The following is a 15,538-nucleotide window of genomic DNA, read 5'->3' on the forward strand; positions in this document are numbered from 1 at the left end:
TAAACCCCCCTGGGAATCGAACCCGGGACCTCCAGAACGGTAGCCGAGCATGCTGACCATTACACTACGGAGGCGGACAATAGGAATAATAGAAAATAATAAGAAAAGCTATTTAAGGTGGTATGGAATGGATATCGAGTGAATGACTAAGAAAGTATTTAGCAAATGTGAACGAGGAACAAACATAACGAGTACGAGGACTTGGCACGACCAGATGAATCAGAACCCTCATTCTGGTCGTGTAATCGAAGGGCATGTATAACTAGATGTATGGATGTGAAGAAATCTTGATAGACGAGTGTGGCGTTCCATCCTCTCTGTCTAAACCTTCAGAAAACCGGCTTGTTGGTAGTGCTAATAGTAGAAGTTTTATATAAATATTTTGATTGGCGATTTTCTTTCTTCAAAAATACTCTATTAAATACTCTATTTTTGTATAATAATTGGAAAACTTTCAAATTACTATTATTTCCTCTAATGCACCAATGGCGCATAGGGCACTGCATCGTATTGACGCAGTGTTATCTTGATCGTTACTTACATGAAGGCGATCACGCCTGCGCTTCAGGGACCAGGGTAATGTTAAATTATTGAATAAATATTAGAATGTAAAATCACCAATATTAATTTTCATCCCTCCCCCTTGAAAATTGAACCTGGAACCTCCAGCATGGTAGCGAAATACGCTAACCATTACACCACGAAGGCGAGCGGTCATGACATCATTTTATACCATTTATGTAAACGAATTAATGAAATTTTCCGGGTTTCATTGTACTTTTCTTTGTTTATTGAATCGAATTCGTCGATTTTACGCCTCTTTATGCTGTAAGCCGAGCATGCGGGTTCCACCATCGTGAAATCGGTCCTTTATAGGTCACCCCATATAAAAGAATTCGGTCCTTTTAAGGATCACTTTTGTGTATTAATTCACAAAGAGGATCGGCCGTAAAAAATGCTTTGAAAAGGACCTTATTCAAATGGTTGAATAGAGGATTTATTCAATTTTCAGGGTTACTTGAAAATACGAATCATCTTGCCCTAACCAGAATATTTGTCTGTCTAATAACATAACGAAATGTAGCCTGATGTCAGTAAGCTAATGATAACATTGCTGGAGACCTGTCATTGTGGTGCCTGCCAATCTCGGATGTATTAATTTATCTTCTTTTTCCTGGCTGTATCCCAACTTATCGTCTTTGCAGACTGCTGGGGTCAGCTCTCCTCGTCCTCAGGTTGTAGGTCCTTCTATCGTGGACAACGTCACCTATGCCATGCATTCAAATCATTTTATCTCTCTGCAGCATCCATGAATTCTTCAGTCTTCCTCTAGATGTCTTTCGAAGAACTCCAATTGCCAACTTACGAAAATAACGTTTTTTCGAAAGCGAATTTTGCAAAAGAAAATTATTAATGAAAATATTGATTATATCGGCTGTTATAAACACTTCACGAGTCTAATACAATCCTTTATAGGTTGAGTATGTTAAATTAGATATTCCTCCCGTCTCGTAAGATCCATTTACTTTTGGTCCACGCTATTTTGTGATCCTATGAATTTACTGAGTGATAAGTCGAGTCTTTTCCAGTAGAAAATTTCACCTGTCGTTTCTACAAAGTACTACTATTAATCAAAATCAATTCTCTAATCTTAAACGAATCTTCGTTTCGGTTTACTTACTAACCACATCTTCCTAGCTTGCCAGGGTTGTCAAAATACAAAAAAAAATCAATTTCAATTTCAATTTATTCAACAAAAAAATAATATATACATAACAAACAATATTCAAGGCGTATATATTAAAAGACAATATATTAAATGTATTAATATATATTATAATATATTAAAGTATATATTATATGACCACTGCTGACAATTTGTCGGCAGTTCTCGTCAGAACTTCGGGACGCGGATCTGACTTGGGAGGATGCAAGGGAGCTGGCAGCCGACAGAAAAGCCTTGAGACAGTTTGTGGACTCCATATGCTCCACCTAGGGAGCGGATATGGTTAATAATAATATAATAATATATTAAAAGTAAGCAAGAAGACTTAAAGGTGTAGAAGAATCCCGCTTCGGAAAACTCCTTCGGACACATGGAACAGATCAATGTCCAATGTGATATTGTTCAACATAGTGGTAGCTTTTCCTACAGGCATAACCATCGGCAGGTTGGTCCTGTGTATAGGAATGTGAAACAATCTATGTCGACGCTGTCTTAGGTGTAACTATCGGGAACATACAGACCAATGCTCCGGATAATTTCAGGATTATCCATCATACTGCGCAACAATGGATAAAAATGCGTAATCAAATACACATTCCTTCTAGTCTCTAAACTATTGTAGCCAAGCATACCCTGGAGAAAAATGTAACAATAAATTAACTGGTCAAATTACAAGCTAAAGTAATAAAATCAAAAGGATATTTTTAGCGTTTCCCGTGACGCTCACTCGTTTCAACAACTTCATGTATCAAAAATCGCCAATTTTCAGTTGTACATGTTTTCGGAATGCCCAGAAAATGTACTTTATCCCAGTCAAAGGGGCATATTTTTAACTTAATATTTACCCGCTACAGGGCAGAAAGTGTTTTATTTGCATTTTGAAGAAAAGGTAATGTTTATTTTTTTTTTAAATATACTTTATATATTTCAAATGGAGAAAAAACTTTCAGGTTTTACCTAAAAAGATCTGTTGCACAATAAAAAAGTTCAATTAGTGGCTTGATATTTATTTTTAATACATTTCATTACATTCTTACACTTTAAAAACGATATCCTGAAAAATCAAGTTTTTTTATATATATGACGTTATTGAAAGGAGTGAGCGATGTATGAAATTATAATATGATGTCGGGTTGTGGCCCCGTGGTTAGTGTCGCGGACTCTTATGTCAGAGTTTCTCGGTTCGAATCCACTCTACCACAATTTATACCTATTTCTAATAATGAGCCGCTTAGGCTCACAGAAATAGTATGAAATTGTAATATTTGTGTAAATAATAAAATCATTAATATATCTATTTTTCTTTAAAAAAGTAATCCAGGATTCGGACTTCACATACAAATGAAAGAGTTTCCGCTCAATAAAAGGGTTCTTTCGTCCCACCAATAGATGTCTTTAGTGAAATTCTTGTGATTAAAGCACTTTCAAAACTGAACCATTTATATATCGCTCACTCCTTTCAAGAACGTAATAAATCAAAAATCGTCAATTTTCAGTTGTGCATGTTTTCGGAATGTCCAGAAAATGTACTATATCCCAGCAAAAGAGGAATATTTTTAACTTTTATTTACCCGCTACAGGGCACAAATTATGTGTTATTTTTGCATTTTGAAGAAAAGGTATTTTTCATTAATTTTTTAAAATATACTTTATTTTCAAATGGAGAAAAAAAAACCTTCAGGTTTTACCTAAAAAGATCTGTTACACAGTAAAAAGTTCAATAAGTGGCTTAGTATTTATTTTTAATACGTTGTATTATATTTTTAAACTTTAAAAACGTTCTCCTGAAAAATCAAGTTTTCTGATTTATGACGTTCTTGAAAGGAGTGAGCGATATATAGAAGATCCAGGAATTTGAGTAATGTGGTTGTCAATCATGGGTAGAATAAGTGAATGTTACACGTGTGCAAAGTGATCTCTTAAACTAGCCTATGACGGTCGTAAGCCCCGTAAATGCCCAGACTTCCATATTCTTCATCATCTATGTTGAGATGTCAAAAAATACTGTCGATGAAGTTAAAAAAAAGTGTTTTGTGATGGTTTGGACATGCGGAACGAACGTGTGAAGAAAGAACATTTTTTTTTTAACTTGGGATAACCCTGTTTTGAACGTAAACAGATTCATCTGGATAATTCCAACGTTGATCTCTGCCCGTTGTATTTGTTCACACAATATTTCAACTGTCAAATATATATTCTGATCAATCCTCAACCGTTGATCAGTATTGTTGGTCAAAAGTTGAAAATTAATAGCAATAATCGGTGATCAGTTACAGTCATTACTTACCTCGGATGGACGTCCTGTGTGTTCCGTTGCGTTTGCTGTTGAACTTGCCAATCAGGAGGTCGCGGGTTCAAAGCTGGCTAAGAGTAAACAAAAAAAATACAGTAGACTCTCAATTATCCGGGGTCATATAAAGCGGAACGCGGATAAACGCGGTAGCCAAAAGATACGAAAATATCATTAAAAAATTACGATATTTTAAATTTATTTTTCACTCTATATATATTTATCTACAACAACTTAGTCTTAAGTATGTGAAATATAACCCAGGATTCGTACCTCGCGTACGAATAAAAGCTTTCCTCATTCCAACATAGATGGCTGTTGTGAATTCACGTACTGTGTCACGAGTTTGATCAATATATATAGAACTTCCAAAAATTCGAGTCGTGTGGTTGTCAATAATGGGTGGAATTGGTGAATGTTACACGTGTGTAAAGTGATCACCTTACCAAGCCTATGACGGTCGTGGCTGACCTGACCACTTACAAGTATTTGAAACACTTGATTTTACCATTAAATTTTCTTAGGACTTCCTCTGGTTCTATTACCAACTATATTCTCCTCATATTTAAAAAAACATGACTAATACTAACATTATTAACATTTTTGTAAAAAAATAACTAAGTAAAAGTGACTAACCACAAAGTAAATGGTTTAAATATTTAAAAAAAATTGAGAATAAAAAAACATTAATTCCTTTTTCGTTCGTTCCACATAGCCAAACCATCTCAACAAACCTTTCTTAATTTCATCGATAATGCTTATCTCAGCCTTGCATTATTTCCTTATATCACCATTGGGACATCTATCATACATGGTTTTACCGCACTGAGAGATTGCATCCCGACTGCATTCAGTCTACTTTCATCATTCTGTTTCCAACTCCATGCTTCATTTCCATACATTGGACTCCACCTTTTTTAATAATGTACGTATGCATACAAACAAAACTAATGTAACTCCATTTTCAGCTAACGCATTGACTATTTATAATTTAATACACATAATAAAGGTATTCTCTTTACTAGACACCCATTATAATTAAGGCTGGTTGAGTGTCGGTGAGGCTGTGTGAGTATGTGTATGTGTCTGTGTGTGCAGTGGCGTCCACAGAGAATTACTTTAGGTTAGCAGGGGAGGTAGGAAGTAAGGTACTACAACATTTTGAGTGTGTCCAAATACTTGTTCGCAAATCTGGATTATCTCCAATTATAGGAGCTATTTTTCATATTATTTTTTGACATCTCAACAAAGATGAAGAATAATATAGTAATCCGGGCATTTACGGGGCTTACGGCCACATTTGTGAACAAGTATTTGGACCCACTCAAAATGTTGGAAATAAATTAACTGGTCAAATTAAAAGCTATAAAATAATAAAATGAATAGGATGTATTCTACGTTTCTCATGTATGTGAATATAATCCAGAATTCCGACCTCACATACCAATGAAAGAGTTTATGCTCAATAAAAAAAGCTTTTTCCATCTCACCAATAGATGTCTCTAGTGAAATTCTAGTGATTTAAGCACTATGCGATATTGAACCATATACGAGTATAAAGAAAATTCCAAGAATTTGAGTAGTATGGTGGTCAATGATAGGTAGAATTGGTGAATGTTACACTGTGTAAGTGTGAAGTGATCTATTAAACCAGCCTATGACGGTCATAAACCCCATAAATTCCCAGACTTCCATATTCTTTTTCATCTATGTTGAAACGTCAAAAAATAATGTGATATATTCTTCATTATTTTGAGACGATTTTTAAACAATCGTGAATTCTTCATTATTTTGAGACCATTTTTCTCGAGTCCTAACCGATTCGTGGAGATAATCTAGATTTGTGAACAAGTATTTGGACACACTCAACATCAAAAGAAAGCATACAAAAAATAATCAGGGTAATAATAGCTAGAGTAGGCAGTAGAGGTAGGTCGTAAGGTACGCTGGTACTATCTTTATAAAAATAATTAACTTTTTTTTAATAGATTTATATTATCCACTGACACTTCGTGATGGAATTGCATTTTTAATTTATTATTAGATTAAAACCAATATTTTTAGCTTTTCCACTTTTTTATTTGACCAGCGACCGGGTTTCGTCGTTACCGACATCATCAGACTGGTTACCGACATCATCAGACTGGTATCACCAGTCTGATGATGTCGGTAACGACGAAACCCGGTCGCTGGTCAAATAAAAAAGTGGAAAAGCTAAAAATATTGGTTTTAATCTAATAATAAATTAAAACTTTTTTTTCACCACTTTTTTACGAATACTATTCAACCTACCGGTTTCAACAATACAATGTCATCATCAGGGTTTATTTTAAATCAGAAACATTAAAAACATTCAAATACTCTCACCAAAAACTTCCACACACTCCATAAAAATCCTAAATGTTTTTATGGAGTGTGAAGAAGTTTTTGGTGAGAGTATTTTAATATTTTGATGTTTTTGATTGAAAAAAAACCCTGATGATGACAACGTATTGTTGAAACCGGTAGGTTGAGTTGTATTAATAAAAAAATGGTGAAAACAAAGTTAATTATTTTTATAATAATAAAAATAATAATAAAACCCTTGTCCGCACCCCAATGGTGCATAGGGCACTGCGTCATATAAACGCAGTGTTATCTTGATCGTTTTACACGTGAAGGAAAGGTGATCAGCTCACCGCTTTAGGGACCAGTCCAGGGTAATATTGAATAAATATTTCAGTGAATAAATCACTTTTATTCAATAATTAATTAAAAAATATATACGTACATATTACACATAAACATAAGTGTTAAATTTTCATTTACCTGTAAAGAATATAATATAACCGAACGCGCACGGATTGGATGGCTATTTTGGTAAAAAAAAATAGATAGGGCGTTTTCGGGAGAGCGGTGAGCGAAACAGTCGTCAGGTTTTTTCGCAATTAGTTCACTGTTTATTTTACCCCCCTTGGGAAAAATCGAACCCAGGACCTCCAGAACAGTAGCCGAGCGTGCTGACCATTACACTACGGAGGCGGACAATTTTTTATAAAGATATATCTGATTTTTATAAAGATATTATAAAATGTGCCACAAAGTATCTGCGGAAAACATTCAAGAAATAAGCTGGTACTACTTAGTAAGGTAGGGTAGGCACTGTTTCTCTGCCTACATGGAAGGTACGCCCCTGGTAGTATGCTGGTACCGGGTGTGCTGGAAGTTGTGGGAATCTCGCCTCCTTTGTCTCTCGCTTTTGATCTCCGCTTGAAACATTGGTTATTAAGAGGAAGAGATGATGACGTGGCAGAAATGTGTGTTCTTTATGCTATCAATCCACGGGTCGCGGTTCGAGACTCGGGCTTCACGCGGCTCACGAATAATCAGGGCTGATGTTTGATTTTCGACGAAAAACTTGCTATGCGACTTGACAGTCGAAATTAATATATTATTTCAAAATATTTTCTAAGTACATATGTTAGTATATTTCTCCTGTTGCACATATCGCTCACTCCTTTCAACAACGTCATATATCAAAAATCGTCAATTTTCAGTTGTGCATGATTTTGGAATGCCCAGAAAATGTACTATATCCCAACAGAAGCGGCATATTTTAAACTTAATATTTACCCACTACAGGGCAGAAAGTGTTGGTTTTGTATTTTGAAGAAAAGGTATTGTTTAATTATTTTTTTAAATATACTAAATATTTTTCAAATTGTGAAAAAACATTTAGGTTTTACCTAAAAAGATCTGTTGCACAGTAAATAGTTCAATAAGTGGCTTGATATTTATTTTAAAAACATTTTATTATATTTTTAACCTTTGAAAACGATCTCCTGAAAAATCACGTTTTTTATATTTGACGTTGTTGAAAGGAGTGAGTGGCATGGTCTTTTTTTTTAATGTTTACGTTCATAAATAAATATTTATAAATTCACAATTTTTATAAATTCAAAATTGTCACTTCATAGGTCTTGTCGATAGCGTTCTTTTTACATTTTTTTTTAATTAAAAAAAAATATTTTTACAAAATATACACAAAAAATAAAAACCGTTTTAATTTTTATACAATATCTATTCTTGATCACTTTTCAAACAAATAATACCTTTACGAGTGAGCGATGTATTATTCTATTATATATTTTTCAAATTAAAATATATTTTCAAATACCCTTAATTGCGTTGGCACAGCCCTGATTTTAGAAAGATTTTTATCAAAAGCATCCAATATCCAAGTCAATCAAAATTCTTAAAGTTTTTTTTTCTATTCGAGCGCTGATTGGTTGAAATTCGAATGATGAATAAGAATGCTTTTCGAAGATTAATTCCATCGCATTATTCAAATAATATTCCAAATTCAAATCCTTAGAATTCTGAACACATATACAAGTACTCCATATAAATACTATATGTGTATATATACATATACAAATTACATCGCTCCACCGTATTCTCGACATAATATACATGTATTTTAAAAGCGAGATAGGTATCAACGGTCTATTATGTGGGAACTCTCAAATTACATTTAACATCGCTTTTTAAATATCGCGTTCAGTAATAAATATTTATAAAGCGATGGAATTCTTTACATTACACATTAATTTGGCGTATTTTGAGTACGTGGTCAGGTCAGGAGTTGGTATAATCGGCGGGTGCTTATGAGGAGATGCATATGAATGCGGAAGAGGCGATAAAAGTTTGCAAAGACAGATTGGTGTGGTGGTATATTCTCTCTGCTTACCCCTGCGGTGGTTTTTATATATTTTTTTCAACTCTCGCCTTCCATTAACTATTTTCTTTTCAAAACCTTATTAATTATTTCGAAAAAAAAATCCATACAAAAACGTTGTTTCTAAAAAAAAATTAAAATGTTTTTTTTTTATAGTTTTGTACCGACTCTTCTTGGTGTAACTGCATTTTATAGAATAAAATAAAAATTAAATAGTTTTTTCTGCATGGATTTAATTTGATCAACAACCAGGTTTCGTCGTAACCGTCATCATCAGACTGGTTCATCTGGTTGGAAAATTATTCAATTATTTATTATTTTAATTATTAAAATAAATTAAATGTGTCGGATTGTGGTCCCGTGGTTAGTGTCGCGGACTCTCAAGTCAGAGTTTCTCGGTTCGAACCCACTCTACCACAATTTGATACCTATTTCTAATGATGAGCCGCTTAGGCTCACAGAAATAGTATGAAATTATAAAATTTAATAAAATTTATAAAAACATAAATATTTCTATAATTTATATTTGAAGCACATTGTGATTTTCCATTTTATAATCAAAATGTAACTTTGTTTTAATAATAATAAAACCCTTATCCGCACCCCAATGGTGCATAGGGCACTGCGTCATATCAACGCAGTGGTATCTTGATCGTATACTCATGAAGGAAAGGTGATCAGCCCTCCGCTTCAGGTACCAGTCCAGGGTTATACTGAATGTTACAGTGAAAAAATCACTTTTATTTAATTAACCCCCCTTGGGAATCGAACCCGGGACCTCCGGAACCTCCGGAACGGTAGCCGAGCGTGCTGACCATTACACTACGGAGGCGGAGTTTTAACTTTGTTTTAAAATCACTATAAATATTTTATTATAACTTAATTATAATGTCTACCGGTTTCGAAGCTAACCGCTTCTTTATCAAGACTGTTTATATTAATCAGTCTTGATAACGAAATTTTAAAACGAAGTTATATTTCAATTATAAATATTTTAAAAAAATAAAAAAAAAGATAAATATCTTAGGAATGAGTGAAGAAAGAACGGTTAAACAAATTTATGAGGCGAATGTAGTTGGAAAAAGAAGCAGAGGACGACCGAGGAAAACTTGGCACAATCAGGTATGTCAAATACTTGAAAGCGGCCGGGTCAGGAGTCGTAATAATCGTCGGGTATGTATGAGGAGATGCATGAATGTAGAAGAGGCAAAGAATGTTTGCAAGGACAGAGTGGTGTGGCGTTCGATTCTCTCTGCCTACCCCTGCGGGGAAGCGGCGTGATGGTTAGTTAGTGTTTTTTTAAATATTTTAATTTTTTTGTTTTTGAATACTGGGTCTCAAAGTTTGATTCGTTTTTTTTAACGTGTACGGTCGGGCTAACCGCATCGCCGAAAATACGACTTTGGCAATAATATCGCCATTACGGATGGCACGTTAGGCCCACCACACACTGCCGGTCGGCCGTACGTAGTCCACATCTCGCCGATATTCGCCAATCAATTTTATATGGCCGCATAATTAGGGGAAACACAATAAAAGGCAATTATTGCGCGGAATGGAAAAAACTATCCCCGTTTAGCGCTATGTGTAAGATTTTGAGGCAAATCAACTCTGTGGAATCTGCCTACATCTACACGGTGATCACAAACAAAATGAATGACTATTAGAAGAAAAAAAATATAAGTGATTTTTTCACTGTCATATTTATTCAATATTACCCTGGACTAGTACCTGAAGCGGAGGGCTGATCACCTTTCCTTCATGTGTAAACGATCAAGATAACGCTGCGTTTATATGACGCAGTGCCCTATGCACCATTGGGGTGCGGATAAGGGTTTTATTATTATTATTTATTATTAGAAGAAAAAAATAGCTTTTCATTGACCATTTTAAAAACCCTTATATTTCTGAACCTTATTCTAGAATTGCGGTCATAATTTCTAAAATGAAAAAGCTAAACGCATTTGAAGTATGATTTAAAAAATAAAATTATTGTTTATATTACATATATATTATTATTTTTCATACCGTTCTGGAGGTCCCGGGTTCGATTCCCAGGGGGGGGGGTCAAATAAATATAAGCGATTTTTTCACTCTAATATATATTCTATTTTACCCTAGACTGGTACCAAAAGCGGAGGCGCTGATCACCTTTCTTTAACGTAATAACGATCAAGATAACACTGCGTTGAAATGATGCAGTGCCCTATGCACCATCGGGTGCGGATAACGGTCAGAAGAAGAAGAATTGATTAAAAGTTGAATTTATGTACGTAATTAAACACAGAAGCTAAATATACACAAATGTCCTATAAGTAGAAACTATCTAAGGGTGAAAAATACTTAAATCTGAAGAATAGTTCATCTTCGAGACATAACTATACAATACCGAAATGATAAAATATAATTTATGTGGAAAAAGTTACATAGTTGTTATTTTATTCTATAAAATGCAGTTCCACCAAGTAATGTTAGTACAAAACTTGATAAATGTATGAAAATTATTATGTATTTTATGTAAAAAAATAAATAAAAAAGAAACTTTTGGATCACCCTGCAGATGTAGAACTAGTCGAATCTGGAGCAGGATAGGTGTACGCGGGGCGTGGGAGATGGAGGGAGATAGAAGGAGGCAATTTGAATGAGGCGCGCTCAACAGTCATACCCCGAGGCTATTAAAATAAATAATATGTACGCTCAAATATAGTGTTTTTTGTTTCACCAAATTTTTTGTATCATTTTTTTCCTTGTCTAGTTGTTCCGCCGTCAGTTTTTCAATGTTAGTTTGTAATTTACGCGTAGTCTCGGTGACAACTCTAGCTCATGGAAGTGAAGAGGAAATGCAGGAAATTATAATGAATGCAGTCGAAATGCGATCTCTTAGTGCGGCAAAGCGATGTATGATATATCGCTTACTCCTTTCAAGAACGTCATAAATCAAAATACTTGATTTTTCAGGAGAACGTTTTTAAAGTTAAAAAATATAATGCAATGTATTATAAATAAATATCAAGCCACTTATTGAACTTTTTACTGTGCAACACATCTTTTTAGGTGAAACCTGAAGGTTCTTTCTCCATTTGAAAAATATTTAGTATAAGTTGAGATGGTCACCCCACCAAAGCAGTAGGCTATTTGATAATTTAAAAGGCTCTCAAATGATTTTATGAACTCCGATTGAAAAACGCATCGCTCGTTTAATTTGTAGATTTTCCTACAATTTTATATGGGAACGAATTCCGAGATTAACGCTTTTTTTCGAAACCTGTACCTTATAGTGCAGCCATATTGTTTTAAGCTAACATGACCTGATGTGTGTTGATGCCCCGAGTGCTTTAAACGCCTCTTACATTGTTCTACCTATCATGACGTAAAATTAAACAAGGAATTTTACCTCAAACAACCTTTTGACACATCGCTCACTCCTTTCAAGAACGTCATGTATAAAAAATTTGATTTTTCAGGATTGATATCGTCTTTAAAGTTTAAAAATATAATACAATGTATTAAAAATAAATATCAAGCCACTTATTTAACTTTTTACTGTGCAATAGATCTTTTTAGGTAAAACCTGAATGTTTTTTCTCCATTTGAAAAATATTTAGTATATTTAACAAAAAAATTTAAACAATACCTTTTCTTCAAAATGCAAAAACAAACCTTTCTGCCCTGTAGCGGGTAAATATTAAGTTAAAAATATGCGCTTTTGCTGGGATATAGTATATTTTCTGGGCATTCCGAAAACACGCACAACTGAAAATTCACGATTTTTGATATATGACGTTGCTCTCGAAAGGAGTGAGCGACATGTTTTTTTAGTTACATCTATTATGTGCAAGGTTTATAGATGAATTGGTGGATTTTTACAACATTTTGAGTGTGTCCAAATACTTGTTCACAAATCTGGATTATCTCCAATTAGGAGTTATTGTGTTATATGTGAACATAATCCAGGATTCGGAAATGAAGGAGTTTCTGCTTTAATTTAAAAAAAATTCTTTCATCTCACAACAGATCGGCTGTCCAAACTCAAAACACAGTAAGGGACATTTTTTTGTAGTACGATTTTTTTTGCATTTTTGGACTAAGTAGATTCTACTTAGTCCAAAAATGCAAAAAACCTACTACAAAAAAAAATGTCCCTTACTGTGTTTTAAATTTGGACAGCCGAGATGTCTCTAGTGAAGTTCTAGTGATTCAAGCACAATGTTTCGAAATTGGATCATATATATAGAATTTCAAAGAATTTGAGTAGTGTCAATCATGGGTAGAACTGGTGAATGTTACAAGTGTGTAAAGCGATCACTTAAACCAGCCTATGACGGTCGTCAGCCCCGTAAATGCCCAGACTTCCATATTCTTCTTCATCTTTGATAAGATATCATTATTTTTTACCTCAAACAACATTTTGAAACTTGTTTTCTTTGTATTTTCTTTTGAAGTTCTGTTTCCTCTTGTTGGTGTAGGCTTTGTGGCCTGTTTTAAAGAGGGATTAGCCTCCTGCGATATCGATTCCCAACTGTGATTTCTTTGATGTCGTCTACCATGGGGTTGGCCGTACAGTGCGATGTGGGGGAGTCTGGATGGTTCCATTCTCCTCACATGCGCATACCATAGTCTCCTGCGTTGCCTTCCCCACCTAACGACATCTTCCATCTGTTTGCGTTGAATTTATTATTTACGTCTCTTATTATATAAGGTTTATAGATCAATTAGTAGATTTTCTAGCGAAAAACATGTTTTATTTGAATTTTTAATATATTATATTATCTTGGCCTCCTGTTGGGAATAGGACGCCAAGTTTTCATGCCAAATTTTCTTCGGTATTCCTCTGCTGCAATTTTAAACTACATTTGCCTCATACATTTGTTTAACCGTTCTTTCCTCACTCATCCGTTCCACATGCCCAAACCATCTCAACACATCTTTCTTAATTACATTGATAATGCTTATCTCAGCCTTGCATTCTTTCCTTATATCACCATTCGAACTTATATCATGATTTTGATACACCAGGATTAGTACCAGGACTCCGTTGGGATCTCTAAATAAATGATGATCTCTAAAAAAAGACAACAACATAATTAAAATTTATACTTTTGAACGATAAGGTTTACATTTTTGTTTTATATATATTTTTTCTTAAAAATAATACCTCTTCTACTACAGACCCTTATTCAAACTTAATGGTGCATAGGGCACTGCATCGAATTGTTGCAATGTTAAGTTGTTCGTTAATTATATGAAGGCAGTGAAAAAACATTACGGTTTGTTAATGTGTAGTATAGTGTTTGAAAAAATTCGTTTTATTAATATTTATCTTGTATATTTTCAGGTTTCGCCTGCTTCTAACATCTTCACATGTCCTGCCATATCATGTAAGTACGAAACGCTCGTTAATTTATTGATTTACTAACATTCTTCGTTTGAGACTATGACATGTCTAAATATCATACTTTTTTTTAAATCTGGTGTTTAAAAAACGCCCTAATCACTGTAATTTGTTTTTAATTTATATATATATATATATATATATATATATATATATATATATATATATATATATATATATATATATATATATATATATATATATATATATATATACATATAAATATATATATATATATATATATATATATATATATATATATATATATATATATATATATATATTATATATATAGTAAATAATAAATCCCTTACCGCACCCCAATGGTGCATAGGGCACTGCTTTATATAAACGCAGTGTTATCTCGATCGATTACACATGAAGGAAAGGTGATCAGCCCTCCACTTCAGGTACCAGTTCATTGTAATATTGAATAAATATTAGAGTGAAAAAATTACTTATATTTATTAAACCCCCCTGGGAATCGAACCCGGGACCTCCAGAACGGTAGCCGAGCATGCTGACCATTACACTACGGAGGCGGACAAACACACACATATATATATATATATATATATATATATATATATATATATATATATATATATATATATATATATATATATATATATATATACACATATACATATATATATATGTATAATATATATAAATATATATTATTTATTGATTCTTCTGGTACAAATTTAAACTTACAAATTAATACAGTACAGCTTTCTTAATTTTATCGATAACGCCTTAATGCCTAGCATTCTTTCCTCATATCATCATTGGAACATCTATCATACAACATTTTACCGAGCGTTTCGACTGAATTCAGTCTAATTTCATCCTTCCTTTGCCAACTCCATGCTTCATTTCCATACATTAGGGTCAAATAAAAAATGTGACTACAAGAAAATTTAAAAAGCTGCGTTTTATGATGAATCACTCCTGATAGGCTGTCTGAAGATCCATGGCGGCGATCGGATCAATGATCTCCGATAAAATTACATATTTTTATTAATCATTTGTCAATGTGCCGGCACAGCGCGGCATGGCCGAGATGGCGCGCCGGGCCCACAAATATTATTTCAGATAAAAAATCGGCTATTCAAACTATAAATCGGAGGTATCATTTGTAATGGCCATTGTTTGAGTGTAGGGGCACGTTTGTCAATTGTGATCTAAAAAAAACCCCGTTGTATGATTGTAGTTTAAGGATTTTTAACAATATTAATGGTATCGATTTAAAAAAAAATTGGATGGGAATAACATTCATTATTTATCTTGGTTATATACAAGGTTTATAGATAATTACGTTGATTTTCGTTTTCTCTAACTAAATAATTTGTTACTAATTAAATAAACTACTTAGTTAATACCTATTTTTCTTAAAATCTACTGTGACCG

The 15,538-nt window shown here is 33.6% G+C and overlaps 2 protein-coding genes across 5 annotated transcripts in view; both read left to right on the forward strand.

Annotated features, from left to right (window-relative positions):
* LOC148312752 (uncharacterized) overlaps positions 1-15,538 on the forward strand; it is a 518,102-nt gene that overhangs the window by 414,871 nt on the left and 87,693 nt on the right. The window lies entirely within an intron of this gene.
* Positions 1-15,538, forward strand: part of LOC148312755 (zinc finger protein castor homolog 1-like) — a 195,965-nt gene that overhangs the window by 84,475 nt on the left and 95,952 nt on the right. For 3 of the 4 annotated variants that reach the window (XM_088273832.1, XM_088273852.1, XM_088273847.1), the window contains exon 4: positions 14,069-14,111. The gene's annotated coding sequence lies outside the window, so the exon portion shown is untranslated. Of the gene's footprint in view, positions 1-14,068; positions 14,116-15,538 lie in introns of all 4 variants that reach the window. The other variant, XM_088273839.1, reaches the window with a different exon arrangement.

Source organism: Brachycentrus maculatus, unplaced genomic scaffold (genome assembly GCF_059751285.1).
Source record: "Brachycentrus maculatus isolate JH-2025_06_01 unplaced genomic scaffold, ASM5975128v1 h1tg000033l, whole genome shotgun sequence".
Taxonomy (NCBI): domain Eukaryota; kingdom Metazoa; phylum Arthropoda; class Insecta; order Trichoptera; family Brachycentridae; genus Brachycentrus; species Brachycentrus maculatus.